Below are 15,612 nucleotides of genomic sequence, written 5' to 3'. Positions count from 1 at the left end.
TTACACCACAACCTGTGTGTCCCTCTCGGTGAGTGGAATTAAATGTAGTCACAAACAAACACAACAGTCACAACAAAAACACACACAAACAGCAACTAGTGCATGCAGTAGAATCACTATGATAGTGAGTTAGATTTCTACATTCTTCCTGGCCTCTCTCTGTTTCTCTCTCCATTTGAAGCAGAGAAGGGAGAAGCAGGGGCTTATGGGTAATGTGTGTTCCAGTTAAGCAAGCTCTCATCAGTGCCACAAAGGGGAGCATAATTACACACCCTAGATGCAGGGATGGGAGAGCTCTGGTCTGAACACGAGTAATGCATGTACTCTTATGTATGTCTGATCGGAGTGTGTGTGTGTGTGTGTGTGTGTGTGTGATAATGCTAGTCTTGAGGAGAACAGCTGTATTGACTGGAGGCAGGAAGAGAGAAGGGCAGAGAGAGAGAGAGAGAGAGAGAGAGAGAGAGAGAGAGAGAGAGAGAGAGAGTCATGCTGATGGTATCTGTTAACCTTCAATTAGCAGCGGTAGTCGTCAGGGCATTGATTAGCCCCTAAATGCCAGCGCACAGAGGCACATGCACAAACACACAAACACACAAACACACACACACACACACACACACACACACACGAACCGACGTGACAAACGCAATCGGTGAAAAGCTATTTTAAACAAAATCATTCTCTATGTGGGGCAAAATAGATGTGAAAATCATTAAGCGGCCTCACTGTTACTTGCATTGATGCCGCACTACAGCAAATCAACTGTACATCATGTGATTAGAGATCGGCGGTGTAACACGATACGTGCACGTCTGTTGCTCGTTTCCGTGCACGTGTCGTCTCGGCGTACATTTCAGAGGGCGACAGCTAACGATTGGGACACTCGGGCCGTTTAAAGAAAGCCTCAAATGTGCGGCTAAGCTCTAAAAAGTTACTTGACTGAGCCGTTCATAATCTTTCGAGTTGAAAATAACGCTTTGATTCTGAGACCCATAAACAGCTGTTGTGGTCAGCGTTCAGCGTGAAGCTGGGAGTTTTACAGATTTCATGTTGCCTCCTTGTGCAATGTAACAAAGACGAGTTTTGAGTGTGTATGTGTTTCCGTGCCGGTTTTGAGTCTGAACATTGCTGTTTCATTTCCCTTTTGGGTCGTCTTCCACTGTCCTGGTTCCATTACTTTGATTTGGTTTACTCAATCTTTTCATCTGCTTTTATTTCCTAGCTCTCTATTCACAGTTTATTGGTTTTATAGTTTTTCGGAGGGTTATTGGTGTAAAACTACTGTAAGGGTGCTCGCTAATAAACCGCATGCTGACTTAGTGGCTCTGTGTGTGTGTGTGTGTGTGTGTGTGTGTGTGTGTGTGTATGTGTGTGTGTGTGTGTGTGTGTGTGTGTGTATGTGTGTAAGAATGTCTGCTTGCAAGCAACTAATAAGTACATCAATGAGGGTCTGGGGTTTATTCACAGGATGTCTGCAGGTATCAAAGTCTGAAATGTAAGACCTCAACAAGACGAACTATAATGAAATACAAGACTTTATGGACAAATTGTCTCTTAGCAATAGGTTCAGCGGTAGGATTAGGGTTTAATAAAACCTGAAATGTTGTCTCTGATGCAAAATTCTTACCCTCTTTTTTTTTTTTTTTACAAACACAAATATAAATAATAATAAATATAAATACGGATAAAAAAAATCAGATGAAGTGTTACAACAGCATGTACTGTATATGAAATATGTATGTTGAAATTAAGACCTTATCAATTCACACGGTCTTTGTGAATTTTAAGACATTTAAAGGACCTGCAGACAGCCTGTGGGTAGCAACAAACCATCAAGACTACCAGTGTGACACCGTCACACAGCACACCTACAATCTTTTTTCTTATGGTGCAATTAGGACCACGGAATATTGCATTTTTCAAACAAGCAGCAAAAGTTAAATCTTGCCAATAAGTACTTTACATCCAGTGCCATTTGTTCTATTTTGTGATCTCTAGAGCCAATGCTCAAGGCAGCGAGAGCCAGAGCACAAGTATTTCATTGTATTTAATACACATGACAATAAAGTTGAACTTGAAATTAGCTGCTTTTTACCTATTTCTGAACTCAATGGGGCCCTGATAGCCATGCTGGAGATAATGAAGCTTCAGAGTGTGCACGCACACACACACACACACACACACACACACACACACACACACACACACACACACACACACACACACACACACACACACACACACACACACACACACACACACACACACACACACACACACACACACACGTCCTCCCAAATGCCTTGTTTCTAAATAAGAAGCATTCATCAAATATAGATTCAAACAGTCTCCATAATTTACATCTACATGGCACAGCAGCTTTCATGGGCTACTCCGATGGGAGGCATAGACACGCACGCGCACGCGCACACACACACACACACACACACACACACACACACTCGTGTGTGTGTGTGTGTGTGTGTGTGTGTGTGTGTTCTAACTTGGGTTTGAGTGTGGAGATGCTGACGTCACAGTATGGAAAACTAGGACAACTGAATAAAATGGGAGAAATAACAAAACAGAGACGGATGGACGGACAAACAGGCAGACAGTAAAACAGTCCTTGGATTTAGAGCCACCTACACAGTGATTGAACAGGAAGTGAGGTGCTGGCTCCAGATATAGTACTAGATTATCTGAATAGTGACCTTTTTGTATGCAACATATATTCGGCTTTCTCTTTAGGTATTTCATCTTCGGATTCCAAGCGTTTCGATACGTTGCCATGTGGCAACAGGGTCAGGTGTCACGACGGGGGCAGCGCTCGCGCTCCTGTCTTTGGCCGTCAACGTTCTCTGGTTCTCTCGGAAATGGACGGCTCAGTGGCGCCTCTCGCGCCCCTTCCTCTTGTTACCTACGTCTACGTTCATTAACAATGAGGTAGGAAGGGAGATGGAGTCCGACGTGTTGGTTCCATCACCCGTTTCACCCCACCTTTTCTGATTTTGAAATGCCATCTCTCGGCATCCTCCCTTCTCCCCTCTTCCCCACCTCCATCCTCACCAAAGAACTATGATCTATCACCCCTTTCATTCTGCCTCTTCCTAACGAGCCTCCTCCAACTCTTTTCCCACCTTAAGTATCGCTCTCTACCCTGTGCTCACCCTCCTCCTCCTCTTCTTCCCTCTCATCTCTACAGTCTGTGTTAAAATGTGTCTCTCTTTTCCCCTTCACCCCTCCTTCCAATTTTCTTTGAATTTCCCTACCTCGTCTCCACCGCCTTCCTCACCGTGGTCCTCCATCTTTACAAAAGTTTAATTAACGGGAGCGCTGACTTTGGGCAGATAGTAGCGAGGGGATGACATGTTAATCATACCTACCCAGGTGTCTATCTTTAGCCGTGGCTAATTAGCAGCAGCCGCAGACGAAGAGAAGTCTGCGACACGTTTCAGCCGCTCAGCCCGGCGGCGACACACGGAGAGAATTGTTTCTTTGCGTATTTAACCGGCCAAGTCGTTACTGATCCAAGTTAGCTGCGAAATGGGACGCAGCTATCACATCACAATACAGTAGCACGGAGGCCATCTTGTTTGCATGGTGTGGCGAAACACAGAGGCAGCGAATGGGTTTTTAACAACACTACTGCCTATACAACACAACTGACTTCTTCACTGGTTCATCAGATTTCAGACGAGAGAAAAGTTTTTTGGACGTAATGTCACCATTTTAAGCTTAAATGACACAACACCATCGTCACAAATGAATTGAACTATGTAAATTCTGTTTTTGAGGTCAGGTCGGCTGGTACACTGAAATGTTTGTATCAATTCTTATTATATATAAAATGTAAATATATGGATATAGAATCGTATCATGAGCCTCTCGTCAATACGCAACCTAATTAATATGGGATTGAATCATGTAAATCGAAATCGAATTGAATCGTAAGATCCTGTCAAATACACAGCATTAGTTTGTAGGTATTCACCTTTCACGTCACAGTTCTGTGTTTTTACAGGGTCATGAAAAGGCCATATGCTGAAGACTCGGGCGTGAAAGACCAATCTACAGTGGTAATGGAGCGGTAGCAAAAGATGAGCTGCCATATACTGTTTATAGAGATTCCTTTTTTTTCCCCTCATAGCGATGGGTACAACTTTGTTTTGTGACCTTCGTGATTTTAAAATGTGCTCTGATCTGTGAGACACCCACAACAAAACTCGCAATAGGAGAGTATCTGACAGATGTTAATCGCATAGGCAGGTATTTATTTTTAGCCTGGCCCAATTAGCCTCAACAGTTGGGGAACGGAGTGAAGGCATCGGAGAGATAGAGGCAGGTAATAGAAACCAGGCACATAGGTGACACACCGTAGCAAAACCTGCATTGTCGCGCATTTCTAAAATCAAATAAAAAAACCTTTCTAGAAGGAAATTGTGATTTTTCCAGATTTGTGTTCCTTTGAGTTTTGTTTTTTTTATCTCTCAACCTATTTTCAAAACTGAGTTTCATATATAAACTGTTGGGGGAAAAAAAACATGGAGTTAAATATCCCCGTTACATCTATTACATGTGACCGAGACGCTGAACAGCGCTGAACGACGCCGATCGATCATTTCCTTTAAAGCGACCCTCCAGGTGAAGATCATTCCTCCATATTCCATGTAATGTGAAGTCACAATGTGAAACCGCGATATTCCGCGATGATAGTTAGTTCTCCGATAGTGATGCTGAAATTTATGCTGAAACTGACTTGGAGAACATTTCAAACAGCTGAATTCAACCTGAATGTGACGATGAAACTGAATATGTTCAAGAACCACCGGAAGAGACCGACGATATGCCCGTTACAATGGAAGAAGTTGATGACGTGATGAAGTCCGTTGAGGTTGGTGATGCAGATTATAAACAAGTAGAAATGGACAAGATTTTCAAGTTTACCTGCAAATGCAGCCAGAGCCTCTCAGAGTGAGGCTGGGGTAGGGTCCGGGTTAGCCCACATAATAACCCCAACAACTTTGAAGATATTTGGCATACCCACATTTATAAATTAACTTACACACCAAGGCTGTATATATAGAGACTATTATTGATAGAGTCTACATTTTGTTGTGTTGTCTGCGCTTTTAAACTCTTAAATAACTCCACTTTTATAATACATGCATATTCTTACTGTTAAATAAAAGCTTTTTTATAAACAAAACATGTGTGTTGATGATGATGTTCAACTTTCCCTCAAAACACAAGAACAATGCAGAACAATGCAACATCCCCATTCAGCAGGGTGTCAAGTCCCCATTCAGGGGAGAGTAGCAATTGCGACTTTGTTGGTCCTCCAACTCATTTGCATTCTGGGAGCTGGCTGAATGAAGCAAAGTGTGGGGGGAAAACTTTGAAGTGATTATCTCAGAAACACAGTTTGCCACACCCTTGTCATTAGCAAGGCATAGCTTTATATATTTATATATAATATTTGAAGCTCTGATTCTTCACTTTCAATGGGGAAAAAAAAGACAAAAGCCACCAAATGTACCTAAAGTCTGTGGTGGGTCACATATTCATTTACATCCACATATCGGCAGTGATGTAATATCACTTGAACAAAACTTCCAATAGTAATAGACCTGCTACAGGTTAAATTTGTTTCAGTCTATTTAAGCTTGCACCAAGTGTGTGCTGCCACACAGTACCAGAAAACTGACCCAACTAAACTGGCAAACCAACTAAAGCTATATTGAGTTGTTGGTTCCATGTAACGATGTGAGTAAAAATGATACTGTTCTGCATCCCTCCAGGATTTTGGATTTCCTTGTGACCAAAAATACCGGATTTTGTACTGGCTTTTTATTTTGCAGTAAAATTGTAGGGATTGGCAGAAATTGTGAGTCAAATCAGAACTTTTTTTTTGTTTTAAATGGGAAAGAGTGATAGGACATAATGAAGAGTCATACTGTCTGTGCTAAAAACCCTTTCACAGAATATCACATATCTCAGAAACAACTTGAAATATTTTACCATATCTTTAGTATTTTCCAAACATAAAGAACCATGGGCTCAATGTAAAAAAATAATAATTCTGTTATTTTGCCTCGGTTTCAGTAATAAGTCTATGAAATAATCTTTAGTAAGCAGTGAGCAGCAAAATAAATCTGCACTGTATGACCGTGACGTAGGCGAAGGTGTGACACGATTAAGCCGTCTGTTGCTTTGGCCACTTAATGAACAAAAGTATTCGGGGAATTTGCATTAATTATTGTTATCGTGAAATCGCAAATTCCTGGAGGGACTGGGCTTTGTAGTCCTGGCTAAATTAACTACATTGACACATGTGCTTTTCACAGCCAGAACAAGATTTTTTTGAACAATTTTTAAGTACAGCCCCCTTGGCTTTGCTTGATTCAATAGTCAGGCTCGAGAGAGTCAAGACGAGGCACGGACGCCTTCCTACTTGAAGCAAGCTTGTCCGGTCGTGTACTTTGGCCGATTTCTGAGTCCAAACTGATGGGAGACAAAGCAGCCGTGGATTTCTGAAAACATCTTTTCCCACGTCTGTGGCCGCGCCAGCTGAGCCAGGATGGCCTCATCTTCTGTTGTTGCGATTACATGTTGTTCCTATTGGCGGAACTTGCAGTGGCCCCCAGGGACCTAATGACCCGAAATGTCACCTTAGGAAGTTGGCGCATGTCCAGGCTTGTGTGTCTGTGTGTGCGATCACACTTGGCTCAGTTCGACATCTAAGCGTAACGGTTTGAAAAACGTTTAATAAGAGCAACAGTGTCATATCCTTTATTCATCGACTGCGTCCGTTTCGGAATGTAAGGTGTGGTGCGACCTGACGCTGGAATCTCTCCCTCTCTCTCTCTCTCTCCCTCCCTCCCTCCCTCTCTCTCCCCCTCCCTCCCCCCCCCCCCTCTCGAGGGAACATCCTCTGGGCTCCGTTGCTGTCTCGCTCAGCACCTGAGTACCGCGGCCCCTGGGGTTTCTTAACTCCACCCCTCCCCCCCAACCCCTCTTCCACCACCCCTCCCCCACCGCCCAGTATCCCTGGGAAGAACTGCTGGAGATGCGCGCACACCACGCTTAGATATAGCCCACGTATATGGATGGATAGACCGACACATGTACACTTGTACGCACACGCACACACACACACACACACACAAACACACACACACGACCAAAACTCTAATCCTGTGATAATCACACGACCATCGCACTCTATTTTTGGAGGGGTATAAGATCTTGTTGTATCAAGGGAACAACACATGCACGCACCCACACAGCGCAGATGGACAAATACATTCCTCCCAATCCACTGCGGTGACCCTGCGCTGCGTTTAAACGCAAACGCAACAGGCGGATCCACGGCTACACACGCAAACTCACACAAACTTCCTCTTCACTCAGATGATGTTGTAATATGCACTGTTACCACACACACACACACACACACACACACACACACACACACACACACACACACACACACACACACACACACACACACACACACACACACACACACACACACATCTGCAGAACAAACGCTTACCCTGTTTTGCCAGGCTTCCATGTTTGTTGAAGGCACAAAGTTGTTGAAGCTACGCTTTCTTACATTCCAAAATGAGCATGTTCATCTCATTATAAGGGCAAGTTTCCTCCATTCATTATGGATGTGTGATACAGCTGGCAACTCAGATATAATATGGATATGATGATATGAAGCTAGATATCCTCTGGGATTTTTCTCATCATGAGATTGTAATACAGTTGAATGTTGTCTTCCAATTATTACAGCAAAGTAATGCAATTGGCTGTTCATATCATCTAGTCATAACGTCAAAAAAGCAACAAAAGTCATCCTCAAAACATCGCCAAACTATTGATATTGACATATTCACAAATAAATATAATAATAATAATAATAATAATAATAATAATAATAATATATTTGATTTGGTCAATCAGCCAGCTCTAGTCTCCACCACAAATTGAGTCATCTGCGTACACAAAAGGTCCAATGGTCTCAGAAAGTAGTAAGAGTAAAAGTGAAATTTGTAAACAAAACACTTATCTAGTTGAACAGAGTTTACTAGTCTAATTTTTTCAATGTCAACGGGCTATCCCTGTGCATTTGGGTACAAAGGAAAACCTGTGTAGTTTACAGCCCTGTGTGCTGAGGCGTCGTGATATGGTGGTCCTTGTAATGGGCATCAAGTTGCCGTTGTTATCTGGCCCACGTGCTCGTCATATGATGCTTCCAGACCCTCAGCGGCAAGGAGGCGGTGAGCTACAGAGGGAGGCACCCACACACATTGTGCACGGAAACACACAGGGACATATGCAAATGTACGCAGTTGAGGAATGTATAGGAATATGGGGCTTTCTTTCTTTTAAATTCTTCCTTGTTTCTTTTGCACTAAAGTAACAAAATCCCATTGACCAATCAATCAAATGTTAAACGTTGATTCGATCTACTAGAATTCCATTTGAAAACGATTCATCTACCGGGAATAGATTCAGTTCGTTTGAATTCAAAATAAGCAATGTTGTTCATTTAATAAACACCAAAAGGAGTCAATAGAATAACTTATAAAATGACTCAAATAAGTAGAAGTAACTCACCCAATTCCCTATTATTTATTTGCGACAATTTTTATCAATTCATTTGACCGCAATTCCACTTGCCACCACTACTCTGTTTTAGGTTATCAACATCCATACTAATAACTAATCGGTTGATTGTATTGTAAAACCAAAAAACTGATTCTCGCAGGGTTAATTCTGGCATTACAAAATTAAATTCAACATCTTTCAACTACTTCTTCAATCACAATTTTTTAAATTTTCGAGGATAAATTTAATTGATTTTCAAGGTGCAATGATCAACGTATTTATTAAAATGTAATATAATCTTAGTCTCATTGTCTATTATTTATATTAGTATATCTAGTATATATCTAAATATATGTTATTAATCTTATTGTCATCTAAGTGTCTAATTCCAACCATGATTGATTAAATCTACATTTCCCTGGCATAAACGTCATAAAAGAGCTTCCTCAAATGTTTTATTACGTTACGCAGACTTGCCAATGTTGGGAAATATTTTGAGTACCACAAAAGTGTAACAGGGAGTCTCCCGGTGTTTGGGTACTCTTCACTCCTCACTATATTTACATATATACTGTAGTTATATATAAACACTTTATTTTTGCCTAGTTAGCATTTTGTACCTGTGTATTTTGAAGAATTGCATAGTTGGTACACAAAATGCGTGCAGGCTGGCACCTGGTAAGAACCCTGTTCTCAAGTGTATGACTGTTTTGTTAAGACCTTAACACACTCAGACACACAAATACATGCATACACACACAAATGTCCACAATAGAGAAATTCCCAATAATTATTTGGTTTGCGTGTGTGTGTGTGTGTGTGCGTGTGTGTGCATGCGTGCGTGTGTGTGTTTTCAGCCAATCAATCACCCCCGGTTTAGACCATCACTGATCACGATGAGCATAAAGATATTGCCATTGGGCAGTCACCTCTCATCTTAATGGAAATGGCTTCCTGGTGGCCTCTCCCTCCCGACCTCTCTCGCTCAACCCTCACCTCGCCTCTCTCTGACACACCCTCATCCCGAAAATAAAAGAAAATAATAATGTCCGATAACAATCGATAACATACTTTTATGGTTTTCTCAATCTACCGCCTCTCTATCCTCTCTCGTCGCGTTATCTCCACGTCCGCTAATTGACCAGTGGCGACCGCGGCGTGAAAACATTATCGGTGGCCGATCGATCTCTGACAAGGAAATACGGTAACACGACAAAACCAGGCTCACGCCCACGTAGAGACTGCCACACGCCTGCACCCCAGAAATGTTTTTTTTGGGTTTTTTTTAATAATAAATAAATAAATGCTTCCCAATTCTCACGTACAGTATTGTCTCTTTTCAGTTGCTAGGATACGGTTGGCTTTTATTTCTTTCCCTGCTGCAAGATCTAATGAAAACAGAGCTTTCTCACTTTTGAGGCGAAGTCTTACTTTCTCTGCATCTCCAACCTTGCCTCTGTCTCTTTCCCGCCCACCCTGTGTGTGTGTGTGTGTGTGTGTGTGGGGGGGGGGGGGGGGTGTTTGAACTGTCATCACAGGGGGTTGGGCAGCCAAAAAGGTCTTGGCTGATCGATGGGGCCAGCCAATCAGGGGCTTAAGTAGCTATAGATCTATTGGATCTGATTGAAGGGGGGGAGTGGGGAGGGGGGAGAGGGGTGATTGACGGGGCCTGTCAGTCACAGTGCGGGAAGGAGAGAGAGGAAGAGGGGAACATGGAAAAGGAGGAAAATGGAAAAGGAGAAGAGGCGATGACACAGGTGCACGAGAGGTGAAGAGGGGAGACGAGGAGATGATGTAAAGAAGTGGAGAAGCTGTGTGTAAAACAGAAGAGGAGAACAGTGAGCGGAGAGAGGAAAGATGAAAGAGTGCTCAGCACTGCATGAAGGTGGCAGATTGACACACTTCAAACACATGCACGCACACACACACACACACACACACACACACTGTGTGGGACGGCTGGTGTATGTGTGTGTCTGTGTGTGAGAGAGATTTTCACTGTGTGTGGTGTGTGTGTAGTTTATAAGTCTAGGACTAGATACAGACCTTTTGGGAGCTTATGGGGGAAACCATCCTGTGTCTCACACACACACACACACGCACGCACGCACGCACGCACGCACGCACGCACGCACGCACGCACGCACGCACGCACGCACGCACGCACGCACGCAAGCAAAGGTTACTTCAAAGGTTCACATCCACTCTTTAATAGTGTCGTCTTTGTCATATAGAAGTGGGTTGTACGCACGCACAAAAGCATACACACACGGACACACACACCCACTAGGCTTGGGCGATTGCACGAATATATTGTCCATTGGCGTTTTTTTAGGCCATTTTTTGGGTGATTTCTTTCCTTTTAATTTGATAATTTAATGACCTGTAAAGCAGAATTCAAAGCATCCGATAACAGGAACTGGTATTCCATTCCCAATGCGTTCCTCCCCGTCTGGAGAAATAAATCACTGTAAACCTAATTTCTAGGTCACTCTGAAACATTCTCTCCTTCTTTCTTTCTTTGGTTTGGTTCAGTTCGGTTCAGATATTGGAGGAACAACGCGGCGATGCAGTGTGCACTCAAGACACACCTGTTACCAGGGGGTGGGGGGCCAGTCCTGGGGGAGCCAGGCGCCACCTCCTCCTCCAGGGAGCAGAGACCCAGACTGGGATAATTACACGATTTTATCCTTTTCTTTCTCTCCTCGACTCTTCATCTGTTGTTGTGAGATTTTAGAAAGTGGTCCCAGAAAATGGAAAATAAAAAAAAGCCATCTAATTAAGTGGTTTGTTTTAACCAAACCTCCACACTGCGGCCAGTTGCGTTCGGTTTAAAACCAAAATAATCCCATATAGGGTTGCAGAGGGAGAGGGAGACAGCGGTGTATGGAGCGGTGCTTGAGATCTGCTCCGCTCTGCTCCCTGTGCCCCCCCACCACTGGGGGTTGGGCTGGCGGTTGCAGGTTGGAAATTTTTGACATATTGCCCAACCCTAACACACACACCCAGACACACACATGCACGCACACACTCACACTCACACACACAGGACAGCTGTGCTCTTTACAACCTCTCTCTTATCATGATGAGCCAAACGTTGCATTAGGGCTCAGTCTGGGGCTAAATGCCCCACCCTGATATACGCAATTTTAAGCATCAATATCTCCTTAATGGAACAATAGCATTCAAAATCACAACGCAGGCACACATTAGAGGAAGTAAAATAGATACTGAGACTTCCATGTCTGTTTTTTTCAAGGTTGAACTTAAGACAATTTGCTGAATTGCAGGTGATTGTCGCTTGGCAAGATTGGGCAACACAACACTGCATTTTTGGTCGTCGCCGCCACCCCCCAAAAAAAAAATTGACTTCCTCAGCACCTTACAGCCTAACTATACTTTGTGATTTATTCAATAAACATGAAAAAATACAAAAATGTATCTTTTGGAATGCCTGACAAAGAATTAGGGCTGAAGATGTGTTATGTTTCTTGCTTGGCATTTTCCTATTCCTTAACGATGAAGTGTTATGGTCTCCAAGGGGTTCCCTCCCACACCAAAGACAAGCCCAAAAGGATGACTCACTGGTTTCTGTAACAAGTCTTCTCTCCCGCCATTTCCTCCTAAGGCCTCACAAGAGTCCATCAAACTGCTGCTTAGGACTATGACAGTGGTACCAATAAAGGCAAAGGAATTACAACCGAGCATCAACGCTCAGTAGCAGATCCAGATGTTGTTCTTCCCTTTTCAACAGGTGAAAAAGGCGTTGGATTTTCAGCCACTGTCCAAATACTTTGTCGTATTTTTATCTGTTTTTTTTTTATGAAGATGGCTCTCTTGAAGCGGTCCCTGTCCAAGTTACTTCTTGCTGCATGTGAACAGATGTGCGGTCCAGAGCTTGTGTATCTGTTCACGTGTGTCGCTACCGCTGGCGCCATTTGCTCCCTCTGTCTCAGACTCAATCTGCTCTTTCAAACAAGCCTGACCACATACATGACCACATCACACAGAACATGCACGCACACGCACACAGGGCTTTAAAGAGAACACACAAGAGTGCTAAGCGCATGCATGCACATATTGTAAAGCTGGGCTATTTTTGCCCAAATGACTGTATGGATGCACTGAAGCAATAAGAGAATAGAAAATGTCGCTGAGGGGTATGGCATCAGGCTAACACACACACACACACACACACACACACACACAGACACACACACACACACACACACACACACACACACAAACACACACACACACACACACATAAACACCATGCATGAAACACTAGCAAGCACCAAGGGCATATGATAGGATTCACTGAAGTATACTGTACATGCTATTCTACAGTAGCGGGTACATTGTGTACCACTATAGCTCTGCCACGTTTTTGCAGTCTACTCACTCATCATTTCTTTTAAGGATTAATAAGTATCAACAATAATTAATAATTTATCAACAAATAAATGAAATAGAATGAAATAACTGTCCTCAAATTCAATTTTAGAGTTTTGCATTGCAAAGTAATCAACGACTACTTTTGCGGATCCCCAATAACATTTTTGTCGATCTGAGAAGTCTGTTTGTTTTTTTTCTTAGTGTGAGCGAGCGTCGGAGCAACTCACTATCAGCGGAGGACAACAATTCTCCTCCAGTGTGTGGTGGCAGTTCGCGTTTACCACTTAAACCTCCAATCTTGGTGAGAATACAAGTAAGAATAACTTTATTGAGCTCAAGAGAAGGCGTCCTTCACATCAGGGAACATGCCAAAGGAATTTGAACATCTTTTTGTCCACAGTGGTCTTTTATAGGATTCAGCAGCATACGGAGAGAAAAGGGGGTTGTTGACTAAAGGACAACACACCAACGATATCCCCTCTGGAGGCAAGCTAACTTATCTGAGGACAGTGAATGACTGGCCAAATGGTTCCTTGGACTGAAAGGACAATGCCTAGAATTTCCAGAAATGTTCCAAATCTATAAGCTAGTGGTGGAAAAATAAATCTGAGAAGAATCAGCATCAAAGGGGGCTGAATCTGATTGGTGCTCATGGCCCTGGAGCCCTTTTATGGCCGAGTGTCTCCTTAGAGAGATCTGAAGGAGCTGCTTCCAGATTCATACAGCAGTGGCAACACAAGGCCTATTTCAAGCCTGCAGCCTGTGTATGAGTGTGTGTGTGTGTGTGTGTGTGTGTGTGTGTGTGTTTGTGCCACACTGGCCTTGGACACTGGCTTGTGGAATGTGTTGAGAGGAAGGCAAAACACTGGGTCACCATAGCTACTGGCCAGGACCAGAGAAGAAGAGGGTATTGGAAGGGGTGCAGCAGTGGTTCCCAACTTAGGGTACAGGCCCCCATTTGGGGTCTCTTAACATCACTGAGGCATGGCGGGGTGTGTGGATTACAATAATTCTTAGGTTGTCAAACATAGACAAAAAGATAACATATTTAATGTACCATTTCTAGGAGAAAATGAATTAATTCACGACATGTCACACTTTTGTGGAAACACTGCTAATATACAATAATCTCCCAACACACACATATACTGAGGCATAAGGCATTGATGAACTTGGTTCCTGCGCTTTCTCTGCACACTCTGTTCCCATGGTGACGGTGAAAAAATATTGTGCACTCGCGTCACAGGGAGCATTTCGTAACTGGGACATGAAGAAAACGCCTAGTCCATCAATTCTTAACCGAGCTCCTCATGGATAGATGGATGGATGGATGGATGGATGGATGGATGGATGGCAGATTAAAGCAAAGGGGTCGCTCCAGGCAGATGACCTCTGACACAGCGCAAGGACATGAGAGCACACACACACACACACGCGTATTTCCTTCAATGATTACTTAGCAACAACAATTCATTGTACCTCGGGCCCCTTTTCCTTACCTCTGCTCACTGGAAATACAATACTGATCTATCTTAAGCGCGCGCACACACACACACACACACACACACACACACACACACACACACACACACACACACACACACACACACACACACACACACACACACACACACACACACACACACACACACACACACACACACACACACAGTATCCTAATCAAAACCAGTATTGTTATTTAAGCCTCTCTCCACTTGGAATATCAGTTATTTTGCAGTGATTAAAAATATGCATGCCTTCTATAAAGGTCATGATCAATGGCACACGTTTGTGTTTTGTGTGTGTGCGCGTGTGTGTGTGTGTGTTTTCTGTGTATAAAAATGAAAAAAGCCATTTCTCAGTTGCGTGATACTGGGCAGGGGTCACATAGGGGCCAAGGGTCAGGGTTCAGAATTAGCTACATTGGAAATGCTCTCCAGTTGCCATCGCAAGGATGCAGAATTCAGTTTGACGCATAGTGGTTACCACATCTTCATTCCCATAACCTAATCATGAACAGCCAGTTAATCTTCCCCATCATCATAGATTATATTACTTTGGGAGGCCTACAAGACGGCGTAGAAAAGAATTGGCAGAGATCACCGTTAATCTTAATTATGTGTGCATCTGTCATTTCATATAAGCAATCTCTGCAAATGAATAAGATGCGTCTTCCATCTCTCAAACTGTTTACATGTTTCAAGTACTTCATTCGTCTCTGGGCTCTGTAAATTACAAATAACATTAAACCAAATGGGCGACGTTGATTATCTTCCATTAATGTGCCAAACATAACAAAGACACAGTTAGGTAATTCCCGAATCCCATTAACTGTAGTATCAATAACATGGCAAATGATGCTCTCCGACCCCACGCAGCGAGCTAGTGCCAATAATGGACAGTGGGTTCTCGAGGTGGAGGATTTTTCTACGTCGACGTCTGATTCACCCAAACGACTTGGGGGAGCCGCCTTGGATAATTAACAGTCAACCTTTAGAGCTAAAATTTTTAAAAACGTCTGGCAGTGACAGTGCTATTTACAATCTAACAATTTAATATCTCATAAAGGTGACCTTTAATGGACATACTGTAGAT

At 43.1% G+C, this 15,612-nt stretch overlaps 1 protein-coding gene across 1 annotated transcript in view; it reads right to left on the bottom strand.

The window, feature by feature from the left end:
- Nucleotides 1–15,612, bottom strand: part of LOC307231606 (guanine nucleotide-binding protein G(o) subunit alpha-like) — a gene marked incomplete at both ends in the record, with an annotated part of 99,536 nt that overhangs the window by 62,321 nt on the left and 21,603 nt on the right. The gene's annotated exons all lie outside the window — the stretch shown is intronic.

The sequence above is a fragment of the Zeus faber genome, assembly GCF_960531495.2.
Source record: "Zeus faber genome assembly, chromosome: 6".
In the NCBI taxonomy this organism is placed as follows: domain Eukaryota; kingdom Metazoa; phylum Chordata; class Actinopteri; order Zeiformes; family Zeidae; genus Zeus; species Zeus faber.
This window is presented reverse-complemented; position numbering and strand designations above follow the sequence as displayed.